Source organism: Entelurus aequoreus, linkage group LG13, assembly GCF_033978785.1.
Source record: "Entelurus aequoreus isolate RoL-2023_Sb linkage group LG13, RoL_Eaeq_v1.1, whole genome shotgun sequence".
Classification (NCBI taxonomy): Eukaryota; Metazoa; Chordata; class Actinopteri; order Syngnathiformes; family Syngnathidae; genus Entelurus; species Entelurus aequoreus.
The window spans coordinates 15,282,076-15,308,311 of NC_084743.1; the positions used below are offsets into that span (position 1 = coordinate 15,282,076).

The 26,236-nt window shown below is 42.1% G+C and overlaps 1 protein-coding gene across 1 annotated transcript in view; it reads right to left on the reverse strand.

Moving 5' to 3' along the window:
• thsd7ba (thrombospondin, type I, domain containing 7Ba) overlaps positions 1–26,236 on the reverse strand; it is a 517,449-nt gene that overhangs the window by 265,236 nt on the left and 225,977 nt on the right. The window lies entirely within an intron of this gene.

Consider the following 26,236-nt stretch of genomic DNA (forward strand, 5'->3'; position numbering starts at 1 on the left):
GGAGGGCTGGCTGGCGTAGGTGGAGCGCTAATGTTTTTATCATAGCTCTGACGAGGTCCCGTTGTTAAGTTAGCGTCGTTAGCAACAGCATTGCTAGGCTTCGACAGGCGTCGAATACACATTAACCGTGTATTTAGTGTTTGGTTTGGTGTCTCCTGATAGTAGTATTGTTGATCTTCTGTCTATCCTTCCAGTCAGGGATTTATTTATTTTGTTTCTATCTGCATTTGAGACAGATGCTATCACGTTAGCTCATGCTAAAGAGCTCCGTCGATGTATTGTCATGGAGATAAAAGTCACTGTGAATGTCCATTTCGCGTTCTCGACTCTCATTTTCAAGAGGATATAGTATCCGAGGTGGTTTAAAATACAAATCCGTGATCCACAATAGAAAAAGGAGAGAGTGTGGATTCCAATGAGCCAGCTTGTACCTAAGTTACGGTCAGAGCGAAAAAAGATATCTCTTGAACTGCACTCTAGTCCGTCACTCTAACGTTCCTCATCCACAAATCTTTCATCCTCGCTCAAATTAATGGGGTAATCGTCACTTTCTCGCTCCTAATATCTCTCGCTCCATTGTAAACAACGGGGAATTGTGAGCAGCTCTACCACTTGTGACGTCACGCTACTACCGGTAGGGGCAAGGCTTTTTTTTATCAGTGAGCAAAAGTTGCGAACTTTATCGTCGATTTTCTCTACTAAATCCTTTCAGCAAAAATATGGCAATATCGCGAAATGATCAAGTATGACACATAGAATAGATCTGCTATTCCCATTTAAATAAAAAAAATTCATTTCATTAGGCCTTTAAACATATGTTTATTATTGCAATTGTGTTCTTAAATAAAATAGTGAACATACTAGACAACTTGTCTTTTAGTAGTAAGTAAACAAACAAAGGCTCCTAATTAGTCTGCTGACATATGCAGTAACATATTGTGTCATTTTCCATTCTATTATTTTGTCAACATTATAAAGGACAAGCTGTAAAAATCATTTAATCAATCAATCAAAGTTTATTTATACAGCCAGAGTGTCTCAAAGGGCTGCACAAGCCACAACGACATCCTCGGCTCAGATCCCACGTGGAAATGGATTATTAATCTACTTCTGTTAATATCTGCTTATTTTCCGTCTCAACATGTTCTATCTACACTTCTGTTAAAATGTTACAATCACTTATTATTCTCGTGTTTGATACATTAGCAGCAGCCGGATGAGACACGTAGTTGGAGCTGGCAGTGTGTGGAGGTTGCCCTCCAGTGGGTTCGGCACACCACCACACACTGCCAGGAGAGCCCGGATCAGAGTTACAACGCTCTTTTATTTCCGTGAAAACGTGCATGTGTTTTGCTTTCCAGCAAATGTTTTCTCGGCGTCTGCGTCTCTCTCGCTCTCCGTCCAGCTCCAACCACGTGTCTCATTCCGGCTGCTGCTAATAAAGGCGACAGGTGATTAGATAACAAGGCCCACCTGGGCCATCTACGCACCTGTCGCTGTCTTCGAGGCCGGTCCTGGCACACCCCATTCCGCGGCAGGCCCGCAGGCCACGCCCCCCTCCACAACTTTACATTAGTTTTGGATGATACGACAAATTTGGGTATCAATCCGATACCAAGTAGTTACAGGATCATACATTGGTCATATTCAAAGTCCTCATGTGTCCAGGGACGTATTTATTGGGTTTATAAACAATGAAAAAAGCAAAATATTTTATGATGATAAAAATATTTGATATAATCATTGTAGTATCGACTATGTACGGCTCATGTAAGTTTATAAACATAATATACATTTTTTTTTAAATGAAAAAAAAAATTGTGATGATAAAAAATATTGATATAATCATAGTAGTATCGACTAGATACACTCCTGTGTTTGGTATCATTACAGTGGATGTCAGGTGTAGATCCACCCATGGCGTTTGTTTACATAGTGCCGGTGAGCTACGGTGTGTAGTGAAACATGTTTAGCTATTCCTCGTCCTGCAGTGATAATGATACATGGAAGGAACTTACTTTATTTGTCGCCATGGTGGCAAGGATTAGTGATTTAGAAGTAGCTAAAACACTGCCGACTGCGGATGGACTTCAGCCGCTAGCTAGCTAGCCATGTCTTAAAGCAGTGGTCCCCAACCTTTTTGTAGCTGCGGACCGGTCAACGCTTGAAAATTTGTCCCACGGACCGGTGTGGGGGGTGGGGGGTGAGGGGTGGGGGGGGGGCGGTGTACATTTATTTATTATTATTATTTTTTTACATAAATAAATACAATCATGTGTGCTTATGGACTGTATCCCTGCAGACTGTATTGATCTATATTGATATATAATGTATATATTGTGTTTTTTATGTTAATTTCATTTTTTTTTTGTAATTAAAAAAAAACAAAACATTTTTTTTTTTTATTTTTTTTTTTTTAATTCTTGTGCGGCCCGGTACCAATCGGTCCGCGGACCGGTACCGGGCCGCGGCCCGGTGGTTGGGGACCACTGTCTTAAAGCACCTCTTCCTGAGGGCGTTTTAGCATTGAAACTTCATCTTTATTGTTAGTTTTTAAGCCAAAATGCGTCCGTTCTCCCTTTTCTGTCTACACACTGTGTCTGCTTGTAAGTACTCCGTGATTGTGCGCTGCCGAACATGCTCCTCTGCTCGCAAAATCAGCAATTTCAATGGCGTTTGGGTGGGGGACCAGTACTTTTTAGAGGCGGTATAGTACCGAATATCATTCATTAGTATACCGTACAACTCTAGTTCATACAAATTAATCTAAATTAAAACAAAGACACAAGTCATCCAATTTTATATATACAATGTCAGTAACCCGCATGGCCCATTCTGAAAAAACGGTTTGGTCCACAATTCTGCACTGCTCGCTTGTCCTTTGCGAACGGAAAGTCTATGCAGTGCACAAAATCCAAATCCTAATCCAACTTAAACTGTAAACAAAATAAACAGATCAATTGTTCCGTAACATCATCAACAAGTGGTCACAACAGATAAAACACTGACGACGCCAGCCGAGACGTGTTAAGGAAGAGAAGGAGGTGCGGTGCATCAACGATAAAAAAACTGCTATCCAACAAAACTGGTCACTTTCTGCTGTAATCACACCAAAACATACAAATTGTACGTCGTATTGACAGCAGCTGCAACCTTTCATTTAGAATTTGAGAGTGTAAACTGACTTTTGAATGGTTTAAACATATTCTTTGTGCAGGAAAGTGAAGCCCTCCACCTAGAGCTATGGTGCTAAGAAGCCCATTTAGATTTTGTCGAAAAATAGGTTAGTTCTTGCATGAAACTTAGCATTTAATGTTTACACTATATTTATTGGAACAATAAACCTTCATGCTCCGCTGCACCAGAATCATCAGTGGCTGCTTCATCTGAATTTGACCCCCACACAGCAAAAACTGACTCCCAGCAGCCGCTGCTTGGCTGTTTTGGTTTATTAATAAACTGTTATAACACTGGCAGTGACTAAGACATTAATCAACACGGTGGCTATTTGAACTCCATAATAGCAAAATATATGCTACATTTTCATAACTCAATTTAAACTTAAATTGAGATTAAATGAGCCTTGTTGTTGTTTTTTTAAATTTGTTTTATAACAATGTGTTTTATGTGGTCTTTGTTTTAATGGCATATTTAAAGGCCTACTGAAATGAATTTTTTTTATTTAAACGGGGATAGCAGGTCCATTCTATGTGTCATACTTGATCATTTCGCGATATTGCCATATTTTTGCTGAAAGGATTTAGTAGAGAACATCGACGATAAAGTTCGCAACTTTTGGTCGCTGATAAAAAAGCCTTGCCTGTACCGGAAGTAGCGTGACGTCGCAGGTTGAATGGCTCCTCACATCTGCACATTGTTTACACCAGCAGCGAGAGTGATTCGGACCGAGAAAGCGACGATTACCCCATTAATTTGAGCCAGGATGAAAGAATCGTGGATGAGGAAAGTGAGAGTGAAGGATTCGAGTGCAGTGCAGGACGCCAGGGTGTATCTTTTTTCGCTCTGACCGTAACTTAGGTACAACGGCTCATTGGATTCCACACTTTCTTCTTTTTCTATTGTGGATCACGGATTTGTATTTTAAACCACCTGGGATACTATATCCTCTTGAAAATGAGAGTCTAAAACGCGAAATGGACATTCACAGTGACTTTTATCTCCACGACAATACATCGACGGAACACTTTAGCTACGGAGCTAACGTGATAGCATTGTGCTTAACTGCGGATAGAAACAGAAGAAACATGCCCCTGACTGGAAGGATGGACGGAAGATCAACAATACTACTATTACCTCTACTATCAGGAGACCCTGGACCTGTAACCACACGGTTAATGCTGTCCAGCCTGGCGAAGCCTAGCAATGCTGTTGCTAACGACGCCATTGAAGCTAACTTAGCTACGGGACCTCGACAGAGCTATGCTAAAAACATTAGCTCTCCACCTACGCCAGCCCTCATCTGCTCATCAACACCCGTGCTCACCTGCGTTCCAGCGATCGACGGCGCGACGAAGGACTTCACCCGATCATCGGTGCGGTCGGCGGCTAGCGTCGGATAGCGCGTCTGCTATCCAACTCAAAGTCCTCCTGGTTGTGTTGCTGCAGCCAGCCGCTAATACACCGATCCCACCTACAGCTTTCTTCTTTGCTGTCTCCGTTGTTCATTAAACAAATTGCAAAAGATTCACCAACACAGATGTCCAGAATACTGTGGAATTTTTCGATGAAAACAGACGCTGTTTGTATTGGGACACCGTTGTGTCCCAATACTTCCGTTCAATCCGTGGCGTCACGCGCAAACGTCATCATACCGAGACGTTTTCAGCCGGATATTTCCCGGGAAATTTAAAATGTCACTTTATAAGTTAACCCGGCCGTATCGGCATGTGTTGCAATGTTAAGATTTCATCATTGATATATAAACTATCAGACTGCGTGGTCACTAGTAGTGGCTTTCAGTAGGCATTTAAGGTAAATGCTAAATATTTACTTGTGGACTATCTTGAGCCGTTTTTTTGTTTTCAGGCATATTAGTGTTTGATTGTTAAATACAATAAAATACCCACTATACCTACTTGTTGAGTGGTTATTTGAACATGTATTTAATAACATGTTGCAAATCAGTAAAATGAGAATAAGACAACTAATAATACTTAATTTACATAATAATATTCTTGTTAAGAGGTTAATCGTAAAAAAGGAAACAAATTGGATGCATTACACTAGACATTCTCAGGAACACTGAAAATCAAGTAAAGGTGGCAATGAATGGGGTAGCGGAGCCCACACCAATATTATTTCAGGGGGCCCAGAATGCCTTGCAACGGCCCTGCCTCTGCATAACAATGTATCCTTACTAACATTAAATTAATTAAAAACATAATATAGATCAACTTAAACAGGAAGTCAGGATTAATGGCTACAATGAGCACATTTTGCAGTGCACACCTTTTCAAAGCGAGGTTTGAAGTGTGACACTGCATGATTCCGATAAAGCCTGTCCCCCAGGGAGGCCCGCCCCACTATTTGAGAAGAGCTGTGCCAAAGGAACATCCTTATTGAATTAATATATATTTAATCAAGGCTCTTTCTATTGATAGCTGTTATCAGCTCAACCCAGAGCCGGTTCTATTTTCCATCGTCATGTTAAATAATAATGGCTTTTCTATCTACATTGAGTCCAATCCCATCCAATTTGATCTGAACGTTAATCCGACCACATCACATTGTGATATGATGAAAGTATAATAACATTTAATCAGTGACATTTAACATCCTGTTGAGAAGCGTTAGTACGGCGGAGAGTGAAGTGAATTATATTTATATAGCGCTTTTCTCTAGTGACTCAAAGTGCCTTACATAGTGAAACCCAATATCTAAGTTACATTTAAACCAGTGTGGGTGGCACTGGGAGCAGGTGGGTAAAGCGTCTTGCCCAAGAACACAACGGCAGTGACGAGGATGGCAGAAGCGGGGATCGAACCTGGAACCCTCAAGTTGCTGGCACGGCCGCTCTACCAACCGAGCTATACCGCCCCCAGAGTTTCCGTTCAGGCTAGACCCGTGTTGTTGGCACGGGACAGACAAATGCAAACAATGTTGATGTTGGTGTATAAATGGCAGATCAAAAAATCAATCTGTCAATCATTTCCGTGTCCGGGTTGGGTAAAATGAAGCCGCAGGCTCCACTACTGGTGGTGGGTGCCCTTCCTCGCGGGCTTGCGTCCCCTTAAGTACAGAAACGACTGCCATTGAACATTCCAAAAATATCAACCGCTCATAAGGTTCAGAATCAGAATCAGAATCATCCATCCATCCATTTTCTATCGCTTGTCCCTTTTTGGGTCGAGGAGGGTGCTGGAGCCTATCTCAGCTTCATTCGGGCGGAAGGCGGGGTACACCCTGGACAAGTCGCCACCTCATCACAGGGCCAACACAGATAGACAGACAACATTCACACTCACATTCACACACTAGGGCCAATTTTTTTTAGTGTTGCCAATCAACCTATACCCAGGTGCATGTCTTTGGAGGTGGGAGGAAGCCGGAGTACCCGGAGGGAACCCACGCAGTCACGAGGAGAACATGCAAAATTCACACAGAAAGATCCCGAGCTCGGGATTGAACTCAGGACTACTCAGGACCTTCGTATTGTGAGGCACATGCACTAACCCCCCACCGTGCTGCCAGAATCAGAATCAGAAATACTTTAATAATCCCGTTCAAGAGCAGACAAACATTACAGGTTACAGAACAGGATCGCTGATGGGTCTGCCAACTTCCGACGCCCCTTACAAAACAGGTGAGAAACAGGTCAACGCTGAGGGGGGGAGGGTGTTGGTGAGAAAAAATAAATTCAGTCCAAGGCCATGTCTACACTAAGCCGGAAAACCCCTTAAACAAATAACTGTTTAGCCTAAGCCCCGTTTCAGCCACACTAAACCATTGTTTAAGGTAGCCCTCCTTGGTATTTCTTGAATCTCCGGCTCTTAGCTTTGTATGGACTCCTCGATCGTTTACCAACTGAGTTCGGAGAGGAAGTGACGCCAGAAAGACCGCGCCTCACACAGGAAGTGACGTCAGAAAGAACGTGCCACAGCCAGCTTCATAACAACCGGAGCTAACCACTGGAAAGATCGAGGCGAGTCATTCAGACATGCCGTGTTTCTCATTCTTCTACATGTACTTACGCTTGTGGAAATCACATATGAATACCTTGAGTGAAGGAAACGCGAGATTGCAGCTATTTGGGATACAACACATCTCAAACGGAAAGAGAACCTTCCAATGTCCGGGTCAGCTGTGATTCTACTTACCGAAAAACTTTGTCCATTTGTCGAAGGGGAGACAACAAGAATGCGGGCTCCCGTGGATGTGATAAAAAAGGTAGCGTGTGCTTTGTGTTACCTGGCCAATGAGTGAAGACTACGGAAAACATTGAATGTATTTGGACTGGAAAAGCAGACTGTATCAGTTATAGGTCCAGAGTTTATAAAGTCTCCAAAAAGGAATGGACAATGAAGGTACCGGTAAAAGAGTGAGGAGTGTCCTGACCAGATATCTAGATCCCGAGATTGATTAAATTAAAGATTTGATGACTTTATGATGGCTCAGGTGTGATTCACTACAATAGGGCACCACAGCACACTGGATTCCAGTTAATTGAAATACCACAACACTGGATATTGTTCAGATAAGTTAAATTTAAGAACTTGCACACAAAGCAACACGAGAGGTGACTATGATGTGCGCATTTTCCGCGCATGCGTACTAGGTCGCGTTGCGCCGGCGGACAGAGGGGGCTAGGGGGTCTTAAACGACCATTGTGTGTGTGTGGACAAGGATAAGGTTAGGTGGGATTTACTCTGGATAACCTTAGCTGGCTTAGTGTAGTGGGGGCCTAAGGCGATGTTATTTTCAAATGGCAAAACGACTGCCATTGAACATTCCAAAAATATCAACTGTTCATAAGGTTGAACTTGAAATGGTGACGACATGTATAAGTACTTGGGGATTGTTATTGATTATTATTACTGTTAGATCCACTATGGACTGGACTCTCACACTATTATGTTAGATCCACTATGGACTGCACTCTGACACTATTATGTTAGATCCACTATGGACTGGACTCCCACACTATTATGTTAGATCCACTTTGGACTGGACTCTCACTATTATGTTAGATCCACTATGGACTGGACTCTCACACTATTATGTTAGATCCACTATGGACTGGACTCTCACTATTATGTTAGATCCACTATGGACTGGACTCTCACACTATTATGTTAGATCCACTATGGACTGGACTCTCACTATTATGTTAGATCCACTATGGACTGGACTCTCACTATTATGTTAGATCCACTATGGACTGGACTCTCACGCTATTATGCTAGATCCACTATGGACTGGACTCTCACACTATTATGTTAGATCCACTATGAACTGGACTCTCACAATATTATGCTAGATCCACTATGGACTGGACTCTCACACTATTATGTTAGATCCACTTTGGACTGGACTCTCACTATTATGTTATATCCACTATGGACTGGACTCTCACTGTTATGTTAGATCCACTATGGACTGGACTCTCACTATTATGTTAGATCCACTATGGACTGGACTCTCACACTATTATGTTAGATCCACTATGAACTGGACTCTCACAATATTATGCTAGATCCACTATAGACTGGACTCTCACACTGTTATGTTAGATCCACTATGGACTGGACTCTCACACTATTATGTTAGATCCACTATGAACTGGACTCTCACTATTATGTTAGATCCACTTTGGACTGGACTCTTACTATTATGTTAGATCCACTATGGACTGCACTCTCACACTATTATGTTAGATCCACTATGGACTAGACTCTTACGCTATTATGTTAGATCCACTATCGACTGGACTCTCACACTATTATGTTAGATCCACCATGGACTGGACTCTCACTATTATGTTAGATCCACTATGGACTGGACTCTCACAATATTATGCTAGATCCACTATGGACTGGAGTCTCACACTATTATGTTAGATCCACTATGGACTGGACTCTCACTATTATTGTGTTAGATCCACTATGGACTGGACTCTCACACTATTATGCTAGATCCACTATGGACTGGACTGTCACACTATTATGTTAGATCCACTATGGACTGTCACACTATTATGTTAGATCCACTATGGACTGGACTCTCACTATTATGTTGGATCCACTATGGACTGGACTCTCACTGTTATGTTAGATCCACTATGGACTAGACTCTCACACTATTATGCTAGATCCACTATGGACTGGACTCTCACACTATTATGTTAGATCCACTTTGGACTGGACTCTCACTATTATGTTATATCCACTATGGACTGGACTCTCACTGTTATGTTAGATCCACTATGGACTGGACTCTCACTATTATGTTAGATCCACTATGGACTGGACTCTCACACTATTATGTTAGATCCACTATGAACTGGACTCTCACAATATTATGCTAGATCCACTATAGACTGGACTCTCACACTGTTATGTTAGATCCACTATGGACTGGACTCTCACACTATTATGTTAGATCCACTATGAACTGGACTCTCACTATTATGTTAGATCCACTTTGGACTGGACTCTTACTATTATGTTAGATCCACTATGGACTGCACTCTCACACTATTATGTTAGATCCACTATGGACTAGACTCTTACGCTATTATGTTAGATCCACTATCGACTGGACTCTCACACTATTATGTTAGATCCACCATGGACTGGACTCTCACTATTATGTTAGATCCACTATGGACTGGACTCTCACAATATTATGCTAGATCCACTATGGACTGGAGTCTCACACTATTATGTTAGATCCACTATGGACTGGACTCTCACTATTATTGTGTTAGATCCACTATGGACTGGACTCTCACACTATTATGCTAGATCCACTATGGACTGGACTGTCACACTATTATGTTAGATCCACTATGGACTGTCACACTATTATGTTAGATCCACTATGGACTGGACTCTCACTATTATGTTGGATCCACTATGGACTGGACTCTCACTGTTATGTTAGATCCACTATGGACTAGACTCTCACACTATTATGCTAGATCCACTATGGACTGGACTCTCACACTATTATGTTAGATCCACTTTGGACTGGACTCTCACTATTATGTTATATCCACTATGGACTGGACTCTCACTGTTATGTTAGATCCACTATGGACTGGACTCTCACTATTATGTTAGATCCACTATGGACTGGACTCTCACACTATTATGTTAGATCCACTATGGACTGGACTCTCACACTGTTATGTTAGATCCACTATGGACTGGACTCTCACACTATTATGTTAGATCCACTATGAACTGGACTCTCACTATTATGTTAGATCCACTTTGGACTGGACTCTTACTATTATGTTAGATCCACTATGGACTGCACTCTCACACTATTATGTTAGATCCACTATGGACTAGACTCTTACGCTATTATGTTAGATCCACTATCGACTGGACTCTCACACTATTATGTTAGATCCACCATGGACTGGACTCTCACTATTATGTTAGATCCACTATGGACTGGACTCTCACAATATTATGCTAGATCCACTATGGACTGGAGTCTCACACTATTATGTTAGATCCACTATGGACTGGACTCTCACTATTATTGTGTTAGATCCACTATGGACTGGACTCTCACACTATTATGCTAGATCCACTATGGACTGGACTGTCACACTATTATGTTAGATCCACTATGGACTGTCACACTATTATGTTAGATCCACTATGGACTGGACTCTCACTATTATGTTGGATCCACTATGGACTGGACTCTCACTGTTATGTTAGATCCACTATGGACTAGACTCTCACACTATTATGCTAGATCCACTATGGACTGGACTCTCACACTATTATGTTAGATCCACTTTGGACTGGACTCTCACTATTATGTTATATCCACTATGGACTGGACTCTCACTGTTATGTTAGATCCACTATGGACTGGACTCTCACTATTATGTTAGATCCACTATGGACTGGACTCTCACACTATTATGTTAGATCCACTATGAACTGGACTCTCACAATATTATGCTAGATCCACTATAGACTGGACTCTCACACTGTTATGTTAGATCCACTATGGACTGGACTCTCACACTATTATGTTAGATCCACTATGAACTGGACTCTCACTATTATGTTAGATCCACTTTGGACTGGACTCTTACTATTATGTTAGATCCACTATGGACTGCACTCTCACACTATTATGTTAGATCCACTATGGACTAGACTCTTACGCTATTATGTTAGATCCACTATCGACTGGACTCTCACACTATTATGTTAGATCCACCATGGACTGGACTCTCACTATTATGTTAGATCCACTATGGACTGGACTCTCACAATATTATGCTAGATCCACTATGGACTGGAGTCTCACACTATTATGTTAGATCCACTATGGACTGGACTCTCACTATTATTGTGTTAGATCCACTATGGACTGGACTCTCACACTATTATGCTAGATCCACTATGGACTGGACTGTCACACTATTATGTTAGATCCACTATGGACTGTCACACTATTATGTTAGATCCACTATGGACTGGACTCTCACTATTATGTTGGATCCACTATGGACTGGACTCTCACTGTTATGTTAGATCCACTATGGACTAGACTCTCACACTATTATGCTAGATCCACTATGGACTGGACTCTCACACTATTATGTTAGATCCACTTTGGACTGGACTCTCACTATTATGTTATATCCACTATGGACTGGACTCTCACTGTTATGTTAGATCCACTATGGACTGGACTCTCACTATTATGTTAGATCCACTATGGACTGGACTCTCACACTATTATGTTAGATCCACTATGGACTGGACTCTCACACTGTTATGTTAGATCCACTATGGACTGGACTCTCACACTATTATGTTAGATCCACTATGAACTGGACTCTCACTATTATGTTAGATCCACTTTGGACTGGACTCTTACTATTATGTTAGATCCACTATGGACTGCACTCTCACACTATTATGTTAGATCCACTATGGACTAGACTCTTACGCTATTATGTTAGATCCACTATCGACTGGACTCTCACACTATTATGTTAGATCCACCATGGACTGGACTCTCACTATTATGTTAGATCCACTATGGACTGGACTCTCACAATATTATGCTAGATCCACTATGGACTGGAGTCTCACACTATTATGTTAGATCCACTATGGACTGGACTCTCACTATTATTGTGTTAGATCCACTATGGACTGGACTCTCACACTATTATGCTAGATCCACTATGGACTGGACTGTCACACTATTATGTTAGATCCACTATGGACTGTCACACTATTATGTTAGATCCACTATGGACTGGACTCTCACTATTATGTTGGATCCACTATGGACTGGACTCTCACTGTTATGTTAGATCCACTATGGACTAGACTCTCACACTATTATGCTAGATCCACTATGGACTGGACTCTCACACTATTATGTTAGATCCACTTTGGACTGGACTCTCACTATTATGTTATATCCACTATGGACTGGACTCTCACTGTTATGTTAGATCCACTATGGACTGGACTCTCACTATTATGTTAGATCCACTATGGACTGGACTCTCACACTATTATGTTAGATCCACTATGGACTGGACTCTCACACTGTTATGTTAGATCCACTATGGACTGGACTCTCACACTATTATGTTAGATCCACTATGAACTGGACTCTCACTATTATGTTAGATCCACTTTGGACTGGACTCTTACTATTATGTTAGATCCACTATGGACTGCACTCTCACACTATTATGTTAGATCCACTATGGACTAGACTCTTACGCTATTATGTTAGATCCACTATCGACTGGACTCTCACACTATTATGTTAGATCCACCATGGACTGGACTCTCACTATTATGTTAGATCCACTATGGACTGGACTCTCACAATATTATGCTAGATCCACTATGGACTGGAGTCTCACACTATTATGTTAGATCCACTATGGACTGGACTCTCACTATTATTGTGTTAGATCCACTATGGACTGGACTCTCACACTATTATGCTAGATCCACTATGGACTGGACTGTCACACTATTATGTTAGATCCACTATGGACTGTCACACTATTATGTTAGATCCACTATGGACTGGACTCTCACTATTATGTTGGATCCACTATGGACTGGACTCTCACTGTTATGTTAGATCCACTATGGACTAGACTCTCACACTATTATGCTAGATCCACTCGACGTCCATTGCACCGGTCGCCCAGGGGGGGTCCCCACATCTGCGGTCCCCTCCAAGGTTTCTCATTGTCCCATTGGGTTGAGTTTTTTCTTGCTTCATGTGGGATCTGAGCCGAAGATGTCGTTGTGGCTTGTGCAGCCCTTTGAGACACTCGTGATTTAGGGCTATATAAGTAAACATTGATTGATTGATTGATATTGATGACAACTTGTCTTTTAAATATCTGTCCAAACTCAAACTTAAACTGGGTTTTTTCTTTAGAAACAAGTCCTGTTTTTCCCTACAAGTCAGGAAACGCTTGACTCTGACCACTTTAATGCCTTTGCTAGATTACGGATGCACCCGCCACCTATTTGAAAAAAACTGGATACTGTATATCACCGTGCATTACGTTTTATCACTGGTGGTGGCAACCTTGTCTTTTGTATGCAAAAGGAAAACTGTCCATCTTTGTCAGTTTGCAGTTTTTCTTGATGGATGTTTTTTTTATTTATGAATCACTTCTTGGTCTGGTTCCCCCTTATTTATCTTCTTTTATGTGTAGAGACACCAGTTTGCCGTCACAGGACATCCATGGTGTGTCGGTTCCTGGAGCCAGCATTAGTCTCGGTAAAAAAAAGCCTTCAGATTTTCTGCTCCATGGTCATGGAATAAATTAGAAAAGGACTTGAGGCTACCTGAACTCATCACTTTGGGGGAATTTCCGGCTGTTTTAAAAGATCGACAAATTGGCCACTGTGCTTGTTTTTAAAATTGTTTTTCTTGAAACATTTTTTACCTATTGCATGGATTTTCACCTGGTTAAATAAAGGAAAAGAAGAGAAAGAAGAACATGCCATGTCCATGCCCATACCACATATCGTGTATGATGTGTACATGCTGAGAACATAGAAATGAATACTTAATCATGCTAATTATGTATCGCGCTAGGGCTGCACAAAGGCCCAGTGGTTAGCATGATAGTCAGTCTGCAGATCCAGCTTCCAATCGCCTCAGTGTAGTTTGCATATTGACGCTTCATTGTCATTTTCCATAGGTGTGAATACCGTATTTTTCCAACCATAGGGCGCACCGGATTAAAAGGCGCACTGTCGATGAGCAGGTCTATTCTGGTCTTTTTTCATACAAAAAGGTCATTAAAGGCCTACTGAAATGAATTTTTTTATTTAAACGGGGATAGCAGATCCATTCTATGTGTCATACTTGATCATTTCGCGATATTGCCATATTTTTGCTGAAAGGATTTAGTAGAGAACATCGACGATAAAGTTCGCAACTTTTGGTCGCTGATAAAAAAAAAGCCTTGCCTGTACCGGAAGTAGCGTGACGTCACAGGTTGAAGGGCTCCTCACATCTGCACATTGTTTACACCAGCAGCGAGAGCGATTCGGACCGAGAAAGCGAGGAATACCCCATTAATTTGAGCGAGGATGAAAGATTTGTGGATGAGGAACGTGAGCGTGAAGGACTAGAGTGCAGTGCAGGACGTATCTTTTTTCGCTCTGACCGTAACTTAGGTAAAAGGGCTCATTGGATTCCACACTTTCTCCTTTTTCTATTGTGGATCACGGATTTGTATTTTAAACCACCTCTTGAAAATAAGAGTCGAGAACGCGAAATGGACATTCACAGTGACTTTTATCTCCACGACAATACATCGGTAAAGCACTTTAGCTACGGAGCTAACGTGATAGCATCGTGCTTAAATGCAGATAGAAACAAACGAAATAAGCCCCTGGCTGGAAGGATAGACAGAAGATCAACAATACTACTATCAGGAGACACCGAACCAAACTCTGGACCTGTAACTACACGGTTAATGCTGTGACGCCTGTCGAAGCCTAGCAATGCTGTTGCTAACGACGCCATTGAAGCTAACTTAGCTACGGGACCTCGTCAGAGCTATGATAAAAACATTAGCTATCCACCTACGCCAGCCCTTATCTGCTCATCAACACCCGTGCTCACCTGCATTCCAGCGATCGACGGCGCGACGAAGGACTTCACCCGATCATCGATGCGGTCGTCTGCTATCCAAGTCAAAGTCCTCCTGGTTGTGTTGCTGCAGCCAGCCGCTAATACACCAATCCCACCTACAGCTTTCTTCTTTGCAGTCTTCATTGTTCATTAAACAAATTGCAAAAGATTCACCAACACAGATGTCCGGAATACTGTGGAATTTTGCGATGAAAACAGAGCTGTTTGTATTGGATACATTGTGTCCGAATACTTTCGTTTCAACCATCGACGTCACGCGCATACGTCATCATACATAGACGTTTTCAACCAGAAGTTACGCGGGAAATTTAAAATTGCACTTTATAAGTTAACCCGGCCGTATTGGCATGTGTTGCAATGTTAAGATTTCATCATTGATATATAAACTATCAGATTGCGTGGTCGCTAGTAGTGGCTTTCAGTAGGCTTTTAAAGGGGTCATATTATGATTTTTTTTTTAAAGACTTCCTTGTGGTCTACATAACATGTAATGGTGGTTCTTTGGTCAAAATGTTGCATGGATGATGTGTTACAGACCATCTTCAAGCCGCTTTCTGACAGTATCTTCAGGATGCGCCGTCTTATTTACGTGGCTCACCTTCGACATCGTCTTCTCCCCGTCATCTTTGTTGTAGCGGTGTAGCGTGCAAGGACGGGAGTGGAAGAAGTGTCAAAAGATGGAGCTAACTGTTTTAATGACATTCAGACTTTACTTCAATCAATAATGAAGCAGCATCTCCTCATCCGTGGTTTAATAGTGCAACATCAACGCCGGAAATGTGTCCCGTGAAAAACGTCCTCTAATAACTAAAGTTCCGTGGGTGAATAATGTATTTCTATAGTAAATGTTATGTAGTATGTCTATAGTAAATTATGTATGTCTGTAGTGTCATGTTGATGATTGTTTTGTTTATATTATAATTGTAATAATGATACATGAATGTGTTGTGGCAGTTGCGGATGTCACCAATGCGGTGGTTTGAGGAAATACTCGGTTTCTTTTTCCCAACATGTTTTTTATTGTGAACTGCCAACATGAGAATGCTAAACAGGAAGTGCTTAAAGTTCATTGCTTTGTAAAAACACTGAGACACAATCTAAGTCCATTGTATACTTCATGGTGTTTTTGAAACCGCACCAATTTTTTTTTCTCAAAATTCTCAACTAACTTCAAGTGTTTTGCCAAGAGGATTATTTGTAACTTGCACATTTTTCAGAATGGGCTTGTTCTATTTTGCAGCCAAAGAAATGCAAATTTTGAAGTTATTTTTTAGGTTATAATGCCATGATTTGACCAACTCCAGCCAGTGTGTGAATAGATTTTCCACTGAGAAGAACTCTCACGACTCGTGAATGGGACAAGACAAACATGTCTACTTCTTGCTAAACTCATTAACAAGCTGTTTGTAAAATTAGGGCCATTGGTGCTAATTATCATTAACTTATCACTCTCCTCCGGTACTGTTCCCTTGGCATTCTAAAGAGCCGTTATTGGTTAAAAAACCTAACCTTGACTCTTGACATCCTGCTAAACCAGCGGCCGGCGTCACACCTATTATGTCCTTGAAAACATTGTTAAATGAATACTTAAGGTACAGCAATCTTTGTGAACCCTTTCAGTCGGGTTTCAGGGCAGAATCAATCTACTGAGACGGCCCACGCAAAAGTGACGAATGCTTTGTTACCAACTATGGATGCCGATGCGTCATCTGTGTTGCTGCTTCATGATCTCAGCGCTGCCTTCATACTGGCATCTGTTTGTCTCGAGAGTTTTGCGCTCAAATGTCAATTCCTGTGCAACGCCTGTTGTGACTATATAAGCCAATTCTTGACAGACATGCTTTGTTGCAGTTCCTGCACACATATTGTATTGTTGGTTGATTCAGTGGGGGTGTGACTGTTCGCTTTCTACGTTCACGCTTCTCCTCCCATTGTCTTACTCTTCTCAAGTCACTCTGACGTACGCCCTCCTCCACTAACTTCCTCCATTTCCCACGTTCAGCTGAAGAAGCTTCCCAGTTTAATGGGTTGATGTCACTGGCCTTCATATCACGCTTACACACATCTTTAAATCGAAGGACAGGTCTTCCCACAGCCCTTGTTCCAGAGGCCAGTTCTCCGTACAGGATGTCTTTTGGAATGCAAGTGTCATCCATTCGACTTACATGGTCAAGCCATCTCAGACGTCGTTGTGTAAGGAGAGCGAAGATTGTCTTTATTCCTGTTTTCTCGAGTATATCCTTATTCGGGATGCGATCCTGCCATTTAATTCCCAGAATCCGCCTTAGGCACCGAAGATGGAAGGAGTTTAAACGGCGCTCTTGGCGTGCATACGAGGTCCATGACTCACTGCCATAAAGTAGAGTGCTAAGAACACAGGCTTGATAGATCTTATTTTTCGTGTTGATGGTTAGCAGTCTGTTCTCCCAAGCACGCTTGGAGAGTCTAGCCATCGTTGTAGATGCTTTGCCGATGCGGATGTTGATCTCGGCATCGAGAGAGAGAGATTGCTGGATATGGTTGAGCCAAGATAGGTGAAGTTCTCAACAACTTGCAGGGTGTGGTTTCCAATGGAGATCCTTGGAATGTTGCGCATATCTTGTCCCATAATGTTTGTCTTCTTGAGGCTTATAGTTAAGCCAAAGTCTTTGCATGCATCAGAAAAGCTGTTGATCAGCCTCTGTAGTGCTTCCTCTGATGGTGAGGCCAGAGCAGCATCATCTGCGAAGAGCATCTCTCTGATGAGGACTTTTCGCACTCTAGTCTTTGCCCGGAGACGTGCGAGGTTGAACAGTTTCCCGTCGCTCCTTGTGTGCAGGTAAACACCATCGTCAGATGATTTGAATGCTTCTGACAATAGCAACGAGAAGAAGATTCCGAAGAGCGTAGGAGCAAGCACGCATCCTTGCTTCACTCCATTCTCAATTGGGAATGGGGCTGATGCGGAGCCGTCATACTGGATAGTTCCTTGCATATCTTCATGGAATGATGTTATCAGCTTTAGCAGCTTTGGTGGGCAGCCTATCTTGTGCAAAAGCTTGAAGAGAGCCTTCCTGCTAACTAAATCGAAGGCCTTTGTAAGGTCGATGAAGGCGATATACAGTGGTTGTCTCTGCTCACAGCATTTCTCTTGTAATTGTCTGATAGAAAATATCATGTCGATGGTCGATCTCCCCGACCTGAATCCACATTGCGATTCTGGATATACACGGGCCGCAAGCAATTGCAGTCTGGTGAGTAACACTCTAGCGAAGGTCTTCCCGACGGGGCTTAGGAGGGATATTCCACGGTAATTGTTGCAGTCGCTGCGATCTCCTTTATTTTTGTACAGTGCGATGATGTTTGAGTCACGCATATCCTGAGGAATTGTTCCTTCATCCCAGCATTGACATAGAAGCTCATGAAGATGGTCTAGAAGAACAGTGTCCAGAAGGCAGTCAACTCCCTTACCTGTGGCAAAGCTCCGGGGAACGATGGCATTCCCACTGAGATCATCAAGAACAGTAAGGACACTGTTCTTCTAGACCATCTTCATGAGCTGCCTTCAATACCTAAGTATATTCACGTATTGGTGTGTCAGACTTTTTCTCGGTTTAGTTCTTATCTCACTGGAAGGCAATACCGTGTGTCCATAATGTGACCGCGGAGCCACGGCCAGATTGTAGTCTATTACAGGCATATCCTAATGAAACCAGACGATCATCGGTCCTGCTCGACACAGGCACTTGTTTGCATACTAAAAAATTACTGGGTGATTTTGATAACCCAATTTATGAGTTGCTAGTGTTGGGTTAAATTTTGGAGTTATTTTTTATGAATAGCAATACATTTTTTGGGTTATACGGGTATTATTTTAACTCCATTTCTGGGTTTTCAAAATTATGAACCATTTTTGGGTTGTTTTTCAACAAGTAACGCATTTTTGGGTAAAAGGTTGTTTTTTTTAATTCAAAAGTTACTTTTTTCTTGAAGATAATTTTATTATGGATTAATCTCATTAATTACAATCACCCAACATTGAGTTTGTTATGATCAGTTGCCCAGATTGTAGTTTCTTTACATTTTATGTAAAGAAAAGGCTGTTCGTCGCAATGGAATGTTTGGGCCGGGCTGTGGGATCACAGACTGTGGCGATTTCTGAACTGAATCGCAAGATGGATCACATCATGGAGAAGCTTGAAAAGGAACAATTGAATATGAGAACAGCCAGCATGGACGAATAGAACAGACAAGTCATTGTATTGTCCATCCATCCATCCATTTTCTACCACTTATTCCCTTCGGGGTCGCGGGGGGCGCTGGAGCCTATCTCAGCTACAATCGGGCGGAAGGCGGGGTACACCCTGGACAAGTCGCCACCTCATCGCAGGGCCAACACAGATAGACAGACAACATTCACACTCACATTCACACACTAGGGCCAATTTGGTGTTGCCAATCAACCTATCAACCGGTGCATGTCTTTGGAGGTGGGAGGAAGCCGGAGTACCCGGAGGGAACCCACACAGTCACGGTGAGGACATGCAAACTCCACACAGAAAGATCCCGAGGCCGGGATTGAACTCACGACTACTCAGGACCTTCGTATTGTGAGGCAGACGCACTAACCCCTCTCCCACCGTGCTGCCCTCATTGTATTGTCTGCTCGCGGAAAACAAGCATCCTAATCTACGATTAGACTCCCTCGAATGGCCTTGACGCTGTGAACAACAGGAACAGGCTGTTCTGAAAACACCCCCGAGGACACCTCAATGATGGACGCTTTTGACCTCCCTCCCTCCTCAACGATACCTGGAGTCAAACTTTTGCTTGCATGCAGAACGGCCCCAGTCTATGAACATTACATCATCACACCAAAGACAATGGGCACATACACACACACACCCCCTCCCCCACCCCACGCCTTCACCACCGCTTGTTTCCCCTCGGGGTGATGGATGGCTGGCAGCGCTTCATAGCAGCAGTCGACCTCCAGGGTCCCAACTCCCCGCCCCTCTGTTGCGAGTTGTTAACGTGTTTATGTGTGCATTGCATGGAGGTTTTTTCCCACTCCAGACTAGGCCCCCTTAGGGAGCCCAGTCTAGATTGTATTTTTTTACTCATCTTCTTCCCCAGCTTTTTACCTTTTTCTTATATTTTACGGGGCGCCTTTGGCGACCCACCAGCGTTCCTGTTCTGTAACCCTATACACTGTTTGTTTGTCTAATCTTGAACGGGTTTGTGCTGAAAACATAGTTTCGTTGTACTTGTGCAATGACAATAAAGTCCTATCCTATCCTATCCTATCCTATCCTATCCTATCCTATCCTATCCTATCCTATCCTATCCTATCCTATGTCTCTTGTTGGCTTAGTTCTGTTGCAGCACCCCTGTTTTGTGTCTCCTTGGTTGCCATGGTTATTTAACTGTTTTCACCTGCCTCTGATTAGTGTTCGGGACGCTCACCTGTTCCCGAGCACTAATCAGAGAGCTTTTTAGTCCTGCCTTTTTTTCCGTCACTCAGTCCGGTGCTTTTATTTGCTGAATGCAACAGTTTATTCCTGTTTCGTGATTAATTAATCCTGTGCTACGTTTCAGCCTTAGCTTCCGCATGCGATCGGCACACATCCATCACAGGCTAGACTACTGCAACGCAATTCTTGTTGGGATCCCCAGCAAGAACATCCAGAAGCTGTAGTACTTACAGAATCGTGCTGCTAGGATCCTGATGAGAGTGCGGAAATACGACCGTATCACACCAATTCTCAAATCCCTTCACTGGTTTTCTGTTCCACACAGGATTTAATACAAAATCTCCCTACTAACCCACCAGTGCCCACCTTTACCTCAAAGAACTACTCACCCCCAAATCCTCCACACGACACCTCCGCTCCGGACAGGCTAACCTCCTCCAACCTCCGAGGACAAAGCTACGAACAATGGGAGACCGGGCTTTCTGCTCCGCCGCTCGCAGTCTGTGGAACGCTCTCCCTGACCACCTGAGGGCACCACAGACTGTGGATGCTTTTAAAAAAGGCTTAAAAACCCTTCTTTTAAAAAAAACCTTTTTTTAGATAGCTATTAAGCTGTTGTAGTTTTTAATTTTCATGTATTTTTATTATCTTTTTATAATTTTTTTAAATACACTGTATCACTTTGAGGTGGTTTGCTCAATGTAAAGTGATTTTTACAAATAAAATTTATTATTATTATTATTATTATCCTTTTTGTTTGTTTCCGGTCTTTGGTTTGTGCTATGATTTATGAGGAATAAATCATATCCTACCTTTACGCTTTCCTCCGGAGTTGTCCGTCTGCATCTTGGGAGAACGACCCCCATAAACAAGCGACCCCGACGTGACAGAGTTAGCATAACTCAACTTCCAGGTTAAATAATTCAACCCAATAGTTTGGTAGGGAATAACCCAACAAGAAGTTACCAAAACTCAACTTTTTGGTTAAATAATTCAACGCAAAAGTTGGGTTGGAAAAATCAACCCAAAACGTTGAGTTAAAATAACTCAAATAAGGGGTTCGTCCTTTTCAGAACCAGCAGCTGGGTTAAAATTGGGTTATTTTTTCAACCCAACAATTTTTTGTGTTTACGCATACCAATTAAAATGTCGACAAAACCAATTGTCCGAAGCAGCTCTGTTTAGGAATGTTACTAAAACAGCCGTTCTTTCATCTCCGTAATATCGCTAAACTCCATCCCATTTTGTCCACCAGTGATGCTGAGCTCGTTACATATTCGTTACGTACCGTCTGTGATGTTTTATTTTCGGGTCTAAAAGATTGCGATAAGTACAAAATGCAGCTTTGACCAGAACAGTAAAGTAGGATTGTGAGATGCGACTTTAGGGTTTTAATACTTATGTACGAACCAATGCACGGTCTATTTTTCTAATTGCACTGTGCTGGTTGTACATTGTGGACTCTGCTATCTTGGTTGCTTTGTTGGGTCTGCTCCAACACCACAGTTTTTTTGTTGTTGTTTTACTTTTGTGGCTGTGTAGAAGTGGCTGGTTGCATCAGCTCTGCTCTTTTAATGTCTTTATTTTTCCTTTGCGTTCTTTGATGTTTCCCTCTTGCACACATGTTTATGTGTGCTATGGCTATGAGTTTTTTTTCTCCTTGGCCTCTTTCTGGACTCCCTCTCCAGGGGCCCAGGCTTAGACTGATTTTTTTTTTTTAGACCAGTTAACCCGCCACTTTTACTTTCCGCTTGACAATGTCGCCCCCTCTCTTGCAGTGAGAGGATACAGGCGATAATTTTTTGGAGAGGTACCAGTCCGGAAGAGGCGCTATCACAAGTGTCAAACGCAAGGCCCGAGGGCCAGATGTGGCCCGATACTTCATTTCATTTGGCCCTCGAAAGCCTGGAAATAATATGGATTAATAAAGTACTGTAACTTTTCCTACTAAATGTATTCTTTATTTCTTTTTTGGGAAACAAAAAAATATATGTACCCCATGTAATCGCAAATGATGTTAACTTAAATATTGTCTAATTATGCAAAAATATATTATCAAACATTCAAACCATTTTTTTTAATAGAAATAAATACTAATATTAATTATTTTAAAGCCAGTTATACATCAAATTGTGCAATGTAAAAGAAGCAATAGATTTTATGGTCAAATTGTGAAATTTACTGTGTTTTTTAAAGCATTTTTCTCTAATTGATAAAAAAAAAACAGTCTTTTTTTTACTGTAATAAACTGTGGTGCCGTTGACTTGTGGTATTAAAAAACAAACAAATTGGCAACTTGGGTGCCAACATTTTACAATAAAATTGCATTTTTTTTTATTTACAGTAAAAAAAACTAATGTAAATTTTACAGTAAAATTCTGGCAGATGAGCTGCCTTTTTTTTTTTTTTTTTTAACCATAAAAACAGCAGTACTGTTTTTCCATTTACAGTAATATACACTACATTTTGAGGTGAAATTATTGCAATTTACCATGTTTTTTTTTACATTTTAGTTTTATAATAAAATGCATTAAAAAATAGTGTAATAATGGTATTCACTGTTAGAATTTGGGGCCAAATATATGTGATGTGGCCCTTTTATGCATTATTTATTTTTCTCTTTAAAACGCATGCTACATTTTAGCATTGTGCTATTTTGGGGGGACACGCATCAATTATGTTGATTTCAATTAATTTCAATGCAAGGCATTTATTTGCGATTCAAGTGCTTCAAGTTAAGAGCTCCGTCGGAGAACCAATTAAGCTCGTAATTTGCGGTAACACTGTACTGCTGTCGGTATAAACACAATCTACATTTTAATTAAGCCTTACATAATCCATGTTTTTGTGTATGAAAACCCCTAATGGGCGAGCTCAAAGTACAATATGTGTCATCTAAATTCAGATGGAGCAGCCTTCTTCTCAGCAAAGTTGGGTGAAATTCTAATTAGCCTCGAGTCTTTGTAAAAAGTTCCTATCGCGACCGTATTTGTTTTTAAATGTCACAGGTATTTAACGCAGACACTTCAAATCATACTCAAAAAGGTGACGCCGCAAAGGTCAAGGGGGATTGCGTCGCACCTGGGGGACGCTACATTTGCCCGACTAAAAAGTCACAGAGATCCTATCAATTACGAGGCTAAGTGGAAAGAGAGCAGAAAAGCTCAGCTCTCAAAGCCTAAGCTACCGGAAAAAAGTCATCGCAGTACTCAAACAATAAAGCTCACCGGATTATTTGCGCTCATTTTAGTGAGATGGTCCCGTCTTTACCTAAAGGATGCTGTTCTCGCTGGGAGCTTGCACTTTGTGTCTGGCGGTATGACGCAGGGTGCATGTTCTGCACGGCACTCACGCACGGGAAGGTCATAATTAGTTCTGCGCAATCACTTCGTAATTTGTGAGGCAGGAAATGTGTTTGCAATGAAAGCATCACTTATTTTAGGGGTATATTAACCGCATTTTTTACGCGTATACCATTTCACCCTTTGGTGGTTGGAGCAATTGAGTGCAGCGGCGTGTTATACGGTACATCCAACGCTCACAACGTGACCACTTGCATCTAATGAGAGACCATGCAAGTTGTAATACACACACATATATTTTACTTTCCTTTTAACAACACTTTTCCACTTTGCATCAGTTCATCTTAGATGAGCTCGGGCCCAGCAAAGCCAGCGGCAGTTCTGGGTGTTGTTGATAAATGGCTTTCGCTTTGCATAGTAGAGTTTTAACTTGCACTTACAGATGTAGCGACCAACTGTAGTTACTGACAGTGTTTTTTTCTGAAATGTTCCTGAGCCCATGTGGTGATATCCTTTACACACTGATGTCGGTTTTTGATGCAGTACCGCCTGAGGGATGGAAGGTCACAAGCATGCTGCTTACGTGCAGTGTAGTTTAACTGTCCTTTGAAAATAACTCAATCGATCAATGTTTACTTATATAGCCCTAAATCACGAGTGTCTCAAAGGGCCGCACAAACAACAACGACATCAGGGCAAGAAAAGACTCAACCCAATGGGATGACGATGACACCCCCTTCCCGCCCTGGGCGACCGGTGCAATGGACGTCGAGAGTTTAAGGGTGATGAGGGCTATGCTCTTTCTCCTGGAAGCTGCAGTTCATGTCTGAGGCTCACTGAAACAAATACAGCTGTTTGTTCGACGATTCCTCGTTGGCGTCTTCTCGGCTCATCATCCATCACACCACCAACAAATATACAACAATGGTAAAGTAAGAAATAACTATAATTATGAACACTGATTATAACTCAGGTATCAGCATTTGGTCCCGTTTGAGTCCACGTCAATCGGTACCTTAGTGGAACTGACGGATTTCAGTCAGTAGCTACAAAAGATCTCTAGTTTCTAGTTCCCAAGTTTGGCCATATGATAACCTGAGACTTTTTAGGGAGTTTCGACTGTACATTCGAAATGAAACGTTCACAGGTCCGGTAGCCACGGATGAAGTGCTGGCTGTCCAGAGTCGGGACCCGGGGTGGACCGCTCGCCTGTGCATCCGTTGGGGACATCTCTGCGCTGCTGACCCGTCTCTGCTCGGGTTGGTCTCCTGCTGGCCCCACTATGGACTGGACTCTCACTATTATGTTAGATCCACTATGGACTGGACTCTCACTATTATGTTAGATCCACTATGGACTGGACTCTCACACTATTATGTTAGATCCACTATGGACTGGACTCTCACTATTATGTTAGAGCCACTATGGACTGGACTCTCACTATTATGTTAGATCCACTATGGACTGGACTCTTACACTATTATGTTAGATCCACTTTGGACTGGACTCTCACTATTGTGTTAAATCCACTATGGACTGGACTCTCACTATTATGTTAGATCCACTATGGACTGGACTCTTACACTATTATGTTAGATCCACTATGGACTGGACTCTCACTATTATGTTAAATCCACTATGGACTGGACTCTCACTATTATGTTGGATCCATTATGGACTGGACTCTCACTATTATGTTAGATCCACTACGGACTGGACTCTCACACTATTATGTTAGATCCACTATGGACTGGACTCTCACACTATTATGTTAGATCCACTATGGACTGGACTCTCACACTATTATGTTAGATCCACTATGGTCTGGACTCTCACACTATTATGCTAGCTCCACTCGACGTCCATTGCACCGGTCGCCCTAGAGGCGGTCCTCTCCAAGGTTTTCCTTGCCCTGATGTGGGATCTGAGCCGAGGATGTCGTTGAGGCTTGTGCAGCCCTTTGAGACACTTGTGATTTAGGGCTATATAAGTAAACATTGATTAAAAAACATTGAATTTATGCAAAATATTCCTCTCCGATCGTCCGAAGAGAGGATGTGATCGGTGGCTGCTGCCTGGCAGGTGTGTTAGATTCTAAATGTC